The sequence below is a fragment of the Callithrix jacchus genome, chromosome 10 (assembly GCF_049354715.1).
Source record: "Callithrix jacchus isolate 240 chromosome 10, calJac240_pri, whole genome shotgun sequence".
NCBI lineage: Eukaryota > Metazoa > Chordata > Mammalia > Primates > Cebidae > Callithrix > Callithrix jacchus.
This window is the reverse complement of record NC_133511.1, coordinates 59,798,853-59,812,732: the sequence shown is the minus strand read 5'-3', so window position 1 is coordinate 59,812,732 and position 13,880 is coordinate 59,798,853. Positions and strand designations below refer to the sequence as shown.

Sequence of the window (13,880 nt, the reverse complement as noted above, 5' to 3'; positions counted from 1 at the left end):
GCTGCTTAGTAAACTATATTAATTGATAATTACAAATTATGAATATTAAAATCATATGAACCTAGTTCCACTTGAATATCAAGAAAAGTTGAATTTCTGAGATGGTTAGGAAAATCATTTTACAGTAGCCATGAATTTTTTTTAAAAACTAAGTAACTAATAGAGTGAAAATCATTGAAATTCTTCATGAAAGTGGTTGTGGGTCTAGAATATGAGCTACAATAACAACAATTCCTTTTATATATATGTGAATATCTATACATACCCATATGTATGCATTATGTGTGTGTAATACATGTATATATGTATATGTACATCGACATATGTGTATTTATATTTATTAAGGCCATTTATTTATTTATTTTTAAGATGGTGTTTTGCTCTTGTTGCCCAGGCTGGAGTGCAGTGGTGTAATCTCAGCTCACTGAAACCTCTGCTTTTTGGTTTCAAGGGATTCTCCTCCCTCAGCCTCCCAAGTAGCTGAGATTACAAGTGCCCACCACCATGCCCAGCTAATTATTTGTATTTTCAGTACAGATGAGGTTTCACCATGTTGGGCAGACTGGTCTTGAACTGCTGACCTCGAGATCTGCCTGCCTCGACCTCCCAAAGTGCTGGGATTACAGGCATGAGCCACCGTATATATGTACATTTACATATATATTATTAAGGCTATTTAATCCTCAATGGGAGCATAGGTATTTATGTTTTATAAATAACCAAGTAAGGATCTGAGAGATTAAGGGCCTTGGCCAGGTTTGCACAGTCAATTAGTGACCTAGTTTATACATCAAAATCTACCTTCTCAGTCTGATGCTTTTATTCTAATATGATATCCCAGTTATGTTCTTTTCTGTGATCTCATGAGTTAAACCATAATTTTCTCTAATATCAACAATGAATTCTTATTCATCCTTAATTTCCTACTTGTTTTATATTCAATGTATACATTCTATTGCCAAGCTTTACACCTTTTCTTTGCATAAGCTTTTTTAATCTTCCTTTTTTGTTACCACACTCCTAGTGTCTCACTCATTTAACTACATTCAAAAATCTTTATTTAGTACCAAACACATACCAGAGGCTAACCATAAATTGTCTTAACCTTCTTGCTTATTAAACAAAACAAAATAAAGCCCTTCTTCTAGAAATTTCAAGTATTGGAAACACCGGAAGTGGTTTCTCTGTCAATTTCTGTAAATTCCAATGCCATCATGAAAACATCAAGTGTTTTCTTACTGGCAGGAGACCTAGTGCTAGAATAGTGTTTCCTAAATTTAGCCTGATTAAATATTGGCTCTGGAAGATGCTCCTTCAAAAAAAAAAAGTACTTCACAGATGCTGTGGTTTTATGGCGAGTGCCTGTAGTCCCAGCTACTCAGGAGGCTGAGGTAGGGGGTTGCCTGAACTCAGGAGCCGGAGGTTGCGGTGAGTGAGATTGCGCCATTGCGCTCCAGCCTGGGTAACAAAAGCAAAACTCTGTCTCAAAAAAAAAAAAAAGAAAAGAAAAAAGATGCTGTGGTTTTAATATTTGTCCTCTCTAAAATGCAAGTTGAAATTCAGTCCCCAGAGTGGCAGTATTGAGAGGTAGGGCTTTTAAGAGGTGACTGAGTCATGAGGGCTCTGTCGTCAAGAATAGATTAATCTATTCATAGATGAACAGATTGATAGATTATGGAAGCAGGACTGGATTTTTTTGTTGTTGTTTTGAGATGAAGTCTCACTTTTGTCAACCAGGCTAGAGTGCAATGGTGCCATCTCGGCTCACTGTGAACTCCACCTCCGGGTGCAAGAGATTCTCCTGCCTCACTCTCCCGAGTAGCTGGGATTACAGGAATGTGCCACCATGCACAGCTAATTTTTATATATTTAGTACAGCCAGGGTTTCACCATGTTGGCCAGGCTGGTCTCGAACTCTTTACCTCAAGCCATCCGCCCGCTCCAGACTCCCAAAGTGCTGGGATCATAGGAATGAACCACTGCACCGGGCCAGGACTGGTGGTTTTATTAGAAGAAGCAAGATCTTAGCTAGCATGCTGTCCTCTCACCATGGGATGTCCTCAGCAGCAAGAAGGCCCTCACCAGATGTGGCCCCTCAAGCTTGGACTTCTCAACCTCCAAAATAGTAAGAAAGAAACTTCTTTTTTAAAAAATTCATTACAGTCTTTTGGGCATTCTGGTATATGCACAAAATATGGACTAGGATAATAGACATAAATTTAGAATTGTTATACACCATAGCTCACAAGCCCATTCTAGTCTCCATAGTATTCTTTAAGAAAATAACTGTTTAAGTTTGCTTAATCTTCTGTTTCTTAAACAAAACATTTGCTTTAATTTTGTTTTAATACATAACTTCATCAGGAAAATACTTTGGGAACACTAAAATAGATTACGACTTTAGAAATGATGCTTTATTTATGATGTTTCTAGTTCCACTGCCTAGATAGGTCTCTGGCGTGTATAAAACACTTGATATTTTTAATCTCTCTTTCTATTTTGATGAATTAAGGAATATAACATGTTATTGATGTTTTCCTGTTTTTGTCATTGTCCTTCCTTTAACATCTTGCTCCTCATTTCCTGTTCATACACACATCTCACCTCAACACCAACATTCCTATTATATGGTCCTGCTAAGTTTTCCACTTACTCTTGCAGATTTTATCATCTGATGGGAAAATTATTTTTTTGACTCTGATCCCTAAATGATTTTTTCCCCCTATTTATCAAGCTCCTCCTGGAATACCAATTGCTTTATTTCTACCTGACTTAATCCCAAAGCCTACATAAATTCCAGCTCTTTCATGAAAATCTCAGATTCAGAGCCTGGGTATCATCCCACTTCCAACTCTGCACTCTCACAGAAGTAGACCTGATACTTGTCATACTTAGCACTTTCCTATCTGCCTCTATGTCTGTATCTACACTCAGAGCCTGTAACACTTGGGGCCAGAGAACTCTTTAATTTATTGTTTTCAGGGATTGTTCTATGTGTTGAGGAATATTTAGCAGTATCCCTGTCACTAGATGACAGTGGCAAACCCCGGTTGTGATAACCAAAAATGACTCCAGAAACAGCCAGAAGTTACCTGGAGAACAATTTCTCCCCACCCAGCCCTGTTGAAAACCTCTGATTTAAGTCGATATCCATATCCATATCCATATTCACATTCATATCTGCATTTGGACTGAGAAGTAACACTGATTTATCTTCATCTATGTTAGGCACCAGGTTCAATAGCATATGTTATCTGTTTTAGTTTTCACGATGATCCTCAGGGGTATTAACAGAACCAATTTAAACATGAGGAAGACATAGCTCAGAGGCAGAAATAACTCAAAACAAAATCAACAATGGTATGCACACATTTCCCTGCACCATATTAGTTTCCTGAAAACTTCTTAAGGACAGGATCCCCTCTGCTTTCACCTTTCCACCTCCCACAGGACTACCAAGTAGCAGTTGAATAATAAAAATAATAAAGTGGTGAATCAAAAGCAATATCCTTAGACTTACTATTTGAGCTTTAAACTCTCTCTAGGCTGCAAATTTTCTATATTTGCCTTACCTATGAGTTGCCTACCTATTTCTTAATCCTAATACATTTATATTAGGTTTGCAAATTGGATATAATTGTATTACTTATGTGCATTATTTAATAATATAATTGTGTTAATCTTTCTGTCTGTCTTCAAGTTTTGGCATCATAGTATAATGAAAAATGCATGAGCTTTCAGAATCAAAAGGAGGTTACATTTAAATTGTGACTCCAAGCCTAACTGGCTCTGCGGCATTTACTCCAAATACTAAACATTTCTGTGATCGATGCAGAAAATACAGAGATAAAAACAAAACCTCGACTATCTAGAGATTTATACTCTAGTAAGGGAGAACAAAACTTGAAAAGAAATTAATTTAAATACTAAGCTACAACACTGGAAGCACGTGCAAAATACAGAGTATAGAGATGGCACAGACGAGGGATGACTTACCTTTATTGATTAAAGATATGGAACACTTTCAGGAGAGATTATGATGGGTGATAAGGAATAGACAGTCAGAAGATAAGCATCTTCTACTTCCTGTGTCTCAATTTCACCGTTTATAAATAGGGATAATTATATATCCGATTCACAGGGTGGTTATAAATATTAAATGTGATGTGACTATAACCTGTTTAGTGTAGTTTTGAAAAGATAGTAGAAATATAATAAATATTATCTTTTTTCCATTTCTTTTAAAGGACAACTGTTGTATCATTTATAATTTTTAATAGTTAACCTATTACAAAGCAGTAAGAAAGTGAATGAAAAATTTTCACAAATTGCAAAAGTAGTAGATTTCTTCTCTTGCTCAGATACTATAAGAAAATCTTCAAATTCATTGTACACTACAATTCCCCAAGGAAGACGAGTAGGTTCTGCATACTATCTCAAAATGTCGTAAGGCATTCTCATCAGAAAAAGGCATCCTTCTCACAAGCCTTCCACGACTGTTTTCCTCTTCTTTAAAACACACACAAACTATACAACTCGAACATTGTAACAGGTCTGCTTTCTTTTCCACTCAGTGGCAGTAAGTACAAGAGCAGAATAGAAAACCCTGAAAAGTAAAATCAAATCCCAAGTGCTTTACGCATCTTTCTAAGCCTCTGTGGAGAATTCTAAAGATTGACTCTTGTGCTATTCACACTGCTTCACCAACTGCCCCGTCAGGGCTCCACACTCGGACCCTATTTGCCGTCCTTATCCCTGAATGTCCCTTGCTATCAAGTAAGTCTTTATTTCTCTTTGGAAAGTGATGGCAGAGACCTGGGAAGATGAAGAATCTTTTCCCACTGAGCTTCAAATAACTCACTTCTAAAGCACCTCCATAATTCTCACTGTAGCCATGAGGTTGTGAAGTCTCATTATATCTGACCTTGGTCTTTCTCAGCTGCCATCACCCATGAAGGAAAAAAAGGTCAGTGGTTGACATTCTTTCACTCAACCAACATTTACTGAGCACTTACTTGCCTGGTACCAGGTATGGTGCTGGCCTGTAGGGATATATCAATGTTTTATTCACTAAAGAAATAACAAGATGAATATAATCTGGCTTTATTCATTTCAATATCCTTATTCCATTCTTTTTGAAAAGTGGTCTGCAAAAAATGGTGAAAACATATTTAGAAAACTTTATATTTTATCAGGCTTCTTTACCGCTGCAACCCTTAAAGTCACCCTGGGCTTCGTAATACATAATCCAGAGCAGCTTTATAATGTGGCTCCAGCCTGTGTCAGAATATCATGAGCTAAAGTTCAGCATGAGACAATTTCTATTATTAGTGAAAGGTGTGTCTACAATTTATTCCATTTAGCTTACCCTAAAAGCATAAACTGCCCACTTGAGGTGTGAATGCACCTTGTATTTAAAGATTTGTGGAGATTGTTTGCAATAGATCTTGCAAATTACACTCTCCACATCTCAAAGGGACTTTATTTTGCAAGGGTGTTCAATGACTCCTGTTAGATCTGTTCTAAATACACATAAACATAAACAAGACTACACGGTTTATAACAACCTTACCCCTTTACACAGTACTTAAACAGTAGTGGGTATAGTATGGTAACTGAGTGAAATTCACCAGACTAGGTATGATAAGGGAGGATCAAGCCTAAGTTATTTTTCACAACTCTCCTGAATCTGACAGTGATTCAACTTGGGATATTCAGAAGAGCTGTAGAAAAACTTAAGCGTGGCTTGAAATGTCAGCATGTAAGGCATCAGATGTAAGGAGTTAGGTGATGGCCACTGAGGGTATCTGGAGTTGGGCCAACCTATAGAACTTGGAGATACTGAAGTAATACCTGGAAAGCCAAGTGCAAGGCCTGGTCTCCAGGAAAGGGGTTAGCAGGTTTACTATGGTACCAGGTCCACAGCAGACCAGGATCCTCTCTCTGTGGGGACTGGAGGGAGAACCAGGGGCCCAGACAGCAGCCAGTCTAGCCCCACAGTCACACCTGATAGTAGACAGATCACTGCCATGTCCCGGGTCTCCTGAAAGTGCCCAATTTTGCTTATAAACATGCAAAGGAAGCATCTGGTGTGTGATCTGCAGGCTGTGTCTAGATGCTGGATTTTAGTAGAGAAAACCACATACTTGCTACCAGGCCAGATTCTTAGTGGTCCAGGCATAAGTCAGGGCAGAAGCAACAGAGTACATGCTGTTGCTGTACAGGCTGACACCAGCATAGATTAGCATTTTATAGATGGGATGAGAGAGGCTCAGATAAGTTGTAGAGCTTTCCCAGTTCATGGAACAAGGAAGAGGTCCAGCCACTATTTGAAGCTTACTCCCTCACTTGTTACGTAAATTAGCCTATTATTTGTGCACACCTATGCGCATGTATTATGTGAATATACCTACTTCAGCAGGAAACATGCACTGTTTAAATGATTCAGTGAATGAATATGTGATGTAAGGTAGAATATACCCTGTTTGCAAATAAGGTTAGATATACAATCACTCATTTTATAAAGACAGGAAAGGTACCTGCTGTCATGGATCTTGCATTCTTATGAGGGGAAGAAGTAATACTCAAGATTTTAAATAGTTGAACAGGACTGTTTCAAATAATATGAGTGCTGTGAAGATGTAAGATAAAATACTGAGGTAAGAATTTTGCCTTTATCTTTATACAAAGGCAACAGTGACTGAATGCCAATTAATGAGGCATGAAGGGAACTAATTCTGCCTTCTCCAGCAACAGGGTGCCTACCATTCATTCTCCTTCCCCTAATCACATTTTCTGGTTTGGTGGCCACATCATGTACACTTTCTGTTATTTTCCTAAAATATATCAATAATGTTTAATTTGAGAGAGTCAGAACCAAACATGTGAGGGAGGAACAGCCCAGTGAGCTTTGGGGTCCAGGCTGAACCTTCCTCTTCAGAGAACCAGGCTATCCAATGGCTGGCCTACAGACTGTGCACAGTCACTACTCAATACAAATTCCTTTTCTCAGCATCAAAAGAACAAGGAAAAACAGAATATTCTTCTTTTGGATATTTCCACAGCTATTGGCCTGGCACCAAGCACAGACTAGGTTCTGGATTACATCAGAAGTTCAAATTCACAGTTTTCTTTATCAGCTCCTTGCCCATATCAGCTTAAGCCCAATATGTCCCAGGAATAACTGGAAGGTTATTGCATATAAAGTTGAGAGGACTATTGAAAGCAGAAATATGATTTATAGAAAAGGAAATATTTTCTACAATATTCTAGTTTCTGTTCTAATGAATGAAAGAACACAGAAATTCAACCTTTAATTCTAGCCTGAGCATCCACATTGATGAGCTGTTAATCTCGCTGTGCCTCTGACTTCCTGTTTGTAAACAGAGGGATGCCTGACTGTTTTCAGGCTCCCAAGTAATTTCACGTTCATGTATATTCACATACATAAAATACATAACACAATGCTTGGCACGTAGTATACACTCAATAAATATTTTTTTCTCCTCTGAACAGAGTTCTGGCTTTAATTTCAAACAAGTCACAAACTGAAACCATAAAGATGAAAATAAAGAATGTAAAATTTGAAAATGTGCAAAGTACTGAAAGCACAAGAACCATTAATTGTCAGTGATGGTTCTCATTAAGCTAGCAGCATATGTTGCTATTATAAGGATGTTTGTCATGAGCTCCTGAGAGGTCTATTAACAATAAAATCCTATTATTCCAGATGTTTCACATCCATGTAATACACCCACAATAATTAATTTCATATGGGCTAAATTCATAAATCTAGAAAACTAGAAAGACATGTTACTCACCACAGAAGGCATCTTATATACTATTTATAATCAGACTGAAATGCTAAAAGATGCCATTAATTACAGGGAAACCCACTATCATTTTTCTTTATCTCTAGAATGGACTTTGAATTTGAAAATACTCCATTACCATTATAAATGCAGCATCTGAGCAATAAAGGGAAGAAGAACCTTGCTGCCACATCTGCTGCTGCAGCCTCCTGGTGGCTATGGCTCAGGATTACCACTGCCGTACTTTCCTGCCTCAGCTGGACCCTGCTTTGTGCCAGAACTGTGCTAGGTGCTTCATGTGTATCATGACTTTTCTTCACAATATCCTTGTTAAATAGTTTTCCCTTTATAAAGATAGAGGCTCAAGGAAGTGAAGTAAGTGATCCAAGGTCACAACTCTTAGATGATAAAGTTAGGACTTAAGCTCTGATCTCTAGCAACATTTAACCTGTCTCAGTATTCCTAAGCTGCCTCTCTAAGGTACTAATAAAAGCTTTCATTTATTGTGTGCCTGACCCAGCCAGCCAGATAGCCTGAGATTGAAGAAAGGGGAAGAAGAAAACAGAAAGGGGACTCTGCCACACAAAGTCCAAAGGTCAACTACCGCCACAGCCACTCAGTGTCAGAATACCCTTCACAGAGGCTTTACACATAACTAGATGGCTACCCGGCGTTCATTAAACCTGCACCTCTTGAAGGCGGAGATTCAACTTCTTTTATATTCTGCACCTGTTGTGCACTCTGGTATGTTGAGTCAATGTTATTTATTTTTAAGAGTCTAGCTTTTTAAAATTTTTTCCCCTTTTACACAAAACAAAATAGAAGGAACAATAGAGGATTAAAACTGCAAAAGTAGTCAATCAGTAGAACATGTATACACAAAAAAATCCAGAAAGGAAGACAGCCTTTTTTACAATATAAGAATGGTAACATTAAGGTAGTTTTCTTATTAAATATTTTTTAAAAAATTAAACATATGCTACAATGGGCACCACTGTCTACAGGAGTATTAAAAAGGAGAAAGCAACACTTACTTTATAGGGACAGATATATCATAAGATACAACATCAGTGCAATAAATTCACAAAATTAAATTAGTGCTTGTTAATCCATTTAAGAATTGTTCCCAAGTCATTCACAGTTTTGGCCCTCAGACATTCATTCCTACAGATTTCAACTACTCTAAATTTCTAGCTATCGAGAAGTTACGAATGATTATAAAAAGCTTTCCAAGGAGTTAACAAAATCTTTGTAGACCAGAGGCCAACTATCATCACCTCAAGTCTGCTCTCACCAATAGCTCTTGTATTTTCAGGGAGAAATCTCTAAGAAAAAAGTCAGACAATAGGGTAGTCACTATCTCCCATGTCAAACCTAGGGAACTAAAATGGCCAGTATTACCACAAAATGAGAATTTTGAGGTTTACATTAAAAGGCTTATTCTGGTCTCAAAAATTAGTCAGATAAGATTATCTTCTACTGAAATGAATCTTGACTAAACATGGAAGACTGCTGTCCTTTACTGCTGGTCTTAGAGTAAAGGATAGACAGGCATCTTAATGTACTGAATACTATAGCTAAAGTCAACTGGAAACCTGAAATTAAAAGTATGCTAGAAATCCTAAATGCAATCTTTTGGAAGTCTGCCATTAAAAAGACTAAGGATTTACTAACTTCAAGTCTAAGTGTAAAGGGACAAAAGCTTAAGCCTGTCAGACATTCTTTTTTTTGGACAAAAAGATCAAAGTTTCCTACAAATTGCTAAACTTCACAAAAGGGAGAAACCTACACATACTAGCACATGGAATCAGTTTCATTTTATTCCATGGAGATTCTTCTTCCACGGGAAAGAAACAGAATGAGGAATGAATCTTCATTGGTCTCTTCATCAGAAGTGGTAAACTTGGTCTCTATAATCATGAAGTCTGATAGTTTTTTAAGCAGACTGTAAAAGCAGAGAGTAGAACCAGCTTCCTGTAGCTACAGACCACTACCTTGTATCTAGATAAAGCAGAGGAACCTGAACAATTATCTAAAGTCATTTGAACTGTTCTAAAGGGCAAGGTTCACCACTATAAAAAGAAATTGTCTAAAAGCAAGAATTCAATTAACCCTGGCTAAGAAAAATCAAAACAAGGCCTACACGCTAATGAGTTGTTCATTAGCCAACTGCTAAGAATGCACTCAACTATATGTGACATGAAGAGTCTATGCACAAAGACTTACTTGGCGAGTCTGAGTTTCTACTAACTAAGGGCAGAGTGAGGGAGAGTAAAGAGCTACACCTGTAATGTTTTAGTATCCAGATAGTATAGCAGACACCGTTGGTAGGGTCAATGGGTGTTTCATTAATCACACAATAAAGCAGATGAATTATTCATTTTTTTCTTTTTGTTTGAGAATTTTGTTCATCTTCCTTTTGGCCATTCAATGTAAGGACTCCAGGTTGGTATAGTCCAGGAAGCAACAGTAAGGAAGTCATCATCAGATAGGTGAGAAGCAGGTTGTAGACTTGCTGTCCCACCCAAGCAACCGCAGCAAGGGAAATGATCATGGTTGTGAAGGACATCTTAGGTTTTCCTTTCTCTAGTGTGAAGAGGCGTTTCCACCAACCCACAGCTCTGGGTTGAGTTTTTACTAGATTGCCGCAAATTTCATGGAATCTTTGCTGTTGCTCAGCTGTCCATTTATTGGAGCCCAAACTTCTAGGCGCCAGAATGGGAACAAGGTAGTCAGCCAAGTACAAAAACATAACAAAACAGGAAACAGCGGACATAACAGATAGATCTAGACAGTAGAAAATCAGAAACACTGAAGAAATCACACCTGTGATGGCAGGTTGAAACCAGGCTCTTTAGCCATCAGCCATCAGCATCACTTCTCCCCATCCTTGAAGCTGTTCTTCCAGACTTGCAGTTTCTGAAGCCAGCAGGTAGGTGCTGCGATTATCTCCCTCTGCCATCATCTCTGAGACACCATCTCCATGAGCACAGGCTGCCTTCTCAGTGAACCCTCCTACTGAAACCACACAGTGACCACAGCACCAGAGTCAATGTTTATTGAATGACAATATATCACATGGCTGAAGAGTGTGTAAATTTGGGCTATAGAAGAATAGTCATTAAGCAGGTAAGATTTCAAGTTTATGATGTTGAAGATTAAATGTGAGTAAATATAACATCTAGAAGAAATTACTTACTGCTTTCAAACTCAAGGCGAGAACCCAATGAAACAGAAATGGTATCACATAAATAATAGCTATGTTAATAACTAACATTTATTGAGCACTAGCTATGTGTCAATCACCATACCAAGAACTTTGAATTATAAACACAACTAATCCTCATAACAACTCTATGAGATACATGGTATTATCCCCAAACTCAGGGAATGTACATAAAAAAGGACATACAGCTAGTAAAATACAGAGCCGTGGTTCGCACAAAGGCTGTCTGGCCCCAGAGCGTGCTGGCCCCCAGCAGACTTAAAACTCCTTGGGATTACAAGCTAAGCTAATGGGATACCATGGAACTGTGAGATAACTTATCCATTTGTAATTTGCCTATTAAATACTTTTACACCATGGGAAAACTAGCAAGAAAGCTAAACTATTTTTGCTGGTTGGTTTGTTTGCATGGCTGTAGAAATCAGGAAATATCAGGATGAAGAAGACATGCTCTAACAAGCTGGAGGGGCTAGATACCAAACAACCGAGCATGTGACGTGTGCTATCACCTTTCATCTTCTCCTGTACTATGGTGGGTGGCAGTGTGATACAGTGGTTTCAGAGCTTTGGCTTTCAAGTCAAACAGAGCCAAGTTCAAGTCCACCTCTGATCCTCACTAGCCGAGTGACCTGGACAGGACAAAGACCTTCAAATCCCTCACATATGAAATGTGCCTAGTTATATCTATTTACATCAGCATTGGAAAATTTAAACAAGATAATACATGCAAATTATTAGTACAATGCCTGTAATATATTTAAATGTGCATATAAATATTATTGCTATTAGTTCCTCTTCTACAGATGTGAAATAAGGTCTAAGATATCAACGAGATGCTCAATAAAGTCTGTGGAATAAACAAAGGCAGACATAAATGAATAAATAAATAAGAGAAAGCCACAAGCTCTCCTTGGTCTTGTTTCTAAGCAATAGCAGCAAAGAGGGAATTCCTATTCTTCTAGCAGTTTCAGAAAAAAAAGCCCATTTATTATGTTACAAAGTATAAGCCCTCCCTCCCCCAGTGGTCCTATGTCCAGTGCTAGCACTAACCATTTGTATGCTCTGTGTGGCGTTGCCGTCTGCTGCACTTCTGGCCAGGACTAAAGAGTACTTCATGTTATATAACAGAAAGTCAACTGAATAAAATAAAGTAAGCAAATGATCAAGGAGCCCATATTCATCTTTCAGGTTGATAACATTTTTGCCAAACAGGCTTCTAGTAGTTATCATTATTAAGATTTCTATTTATATGACTTTACACATGTTGGTAAGGCTTTTCGTGTGTATTACCTGATGCAATTTTCACAATCATGCTGTTGGTTGAGTTGCTGGGATACTGATGTAAAGACTGAGGCTTGAATCATTTGCATGAATTGATGTAAATCCCGTAACCATAAGGCCAGAGAAAGAATTTCATCAAATTTCATTTCTCACTTAAAACTCTGCCACAATGTTTTACTGCTCTGAGTGAAATCCAATTTTCTTTCCATGAATACAGCCTGGGTCCTGCAAACTTGTCTGACCTCATTTCAGGCAGTTTCTTTTCCTTCCTTTCTTCCTTCCTTCCTTCCCTCCTTCTCTCCTTCCCTCCTTCCTTTCTTTCTCTCTCTTTCTTTCTTTCTTTCTTTTTTCAGATACAGTTTTGCTCTGTCACTCAGGTTGGAGTGCAGGGGTGCTATCTTGGCTCACTGCAATCTCTGCCTCCTGGGTTCAAGTGATTCTTTTCCCTGAGCCTCCCAAGTAGCTGGGATTACAGGCAACCACTGCCACACCTGGATAATTTTTTTTTTTTTTGTATTCTTAGTAGAGATGGGGTTTCACCATGTTGGCCAGCTGGTCTCAAACTCCTCACCTCAAGAGATCCACCTGCCTCAGCTTCCCCAAAGTACTGAGATTACAGACATAAGCTGCCATGCCCATCCCTCTGTCTCTTGCTCATTATGCTCCCACAACATGGGCTTTCCATTAAAGGAAGGTTCTCAGCTCCTTCCTGCATCAGGCCCTGTACATGGTCTAAGGACACAGAGGCATCCAATCAGCAGAGCCCTGAGCAGAGCATATCTGGGAGGCACATCTGCAGGTAGTGCGGCATAGGCTCCATGCCTATAGGTAGACTTCTGCTCCAGAATCCTATTGAGGTTTCTTTAGTTTCAAAACTTAGTGTAATTGGGGAATATTAAGTCAATCATCATCTAAGAAGTAACTACAGGACAAAAAAAAGCATGATGATGATTTCATTTGATAATTGTGGTACATATTTAGGGAAGGCAACTAACATTATTCAGCATTTGCTATGTGACGTCTTCTTAAGTTTATATAAGGATTATCATAGAGGAAAACAGATTTGATGCAATAAAAATAACTTGTCCAAGGATACAGTTTCTAAGTGGCAAGTTGGTATTGAAACCTAAGTTTATTGGGTTCTACTACACACAACATTTCACTGAAAGGATGACTTTATACTATGTTACAAGAAATACTCAACTAGGGCTGTTTTAATTCCCTCACAAAGGACAGTATTGGTTCAAGATATAGGAATGGTGCTAATTGTGAAAGGGGAGTCTGCAGGCTCTGTGTCTGGAGAACAAAGCTGAGAGGAATGGGAGCTATAGGGGCCTGACAGGAAATTATTTTAGAGAATACATTATTTATAAGATAAAATCATGGAAAAATGGTGTTTGAGTCAAATTGCATAACTCTACTGGCTTTAACTTATTACACATTAACAAGACATTTAATAAAAAGTGTTACCTCTCTTGAATTCAACTGTTTCAATCATTGAAAACAAACAGCACAATTAAATTACATCTGAAAGACTTGTCATCCCAAGATAATTCATGATG

At 38.2% G+C, this 13,880-nt stretch overlaps 1 protein-coding gene and 1 pseudogene across 4 annotated transcripts in view; both read right to left on the bottom strand.

The window, feature by feature from the left end:
* TENM4 (teneurin transmembrane protein 4) overlaps positions 1 to 13,880 on the bottom strand; it is a 3,204,727-nt gene that overhangs the window by 2,121,094 nt on the left and 1,069,753 nt on the right. The window lies entirely within an intron of this gene.
* On the bottom strand, positions 8,805 to 11,056 carry LOC108593959 (ADP-ribosylation factor-like protein 6-interacting protein 1 pseudogene; annotated as a pseudogene).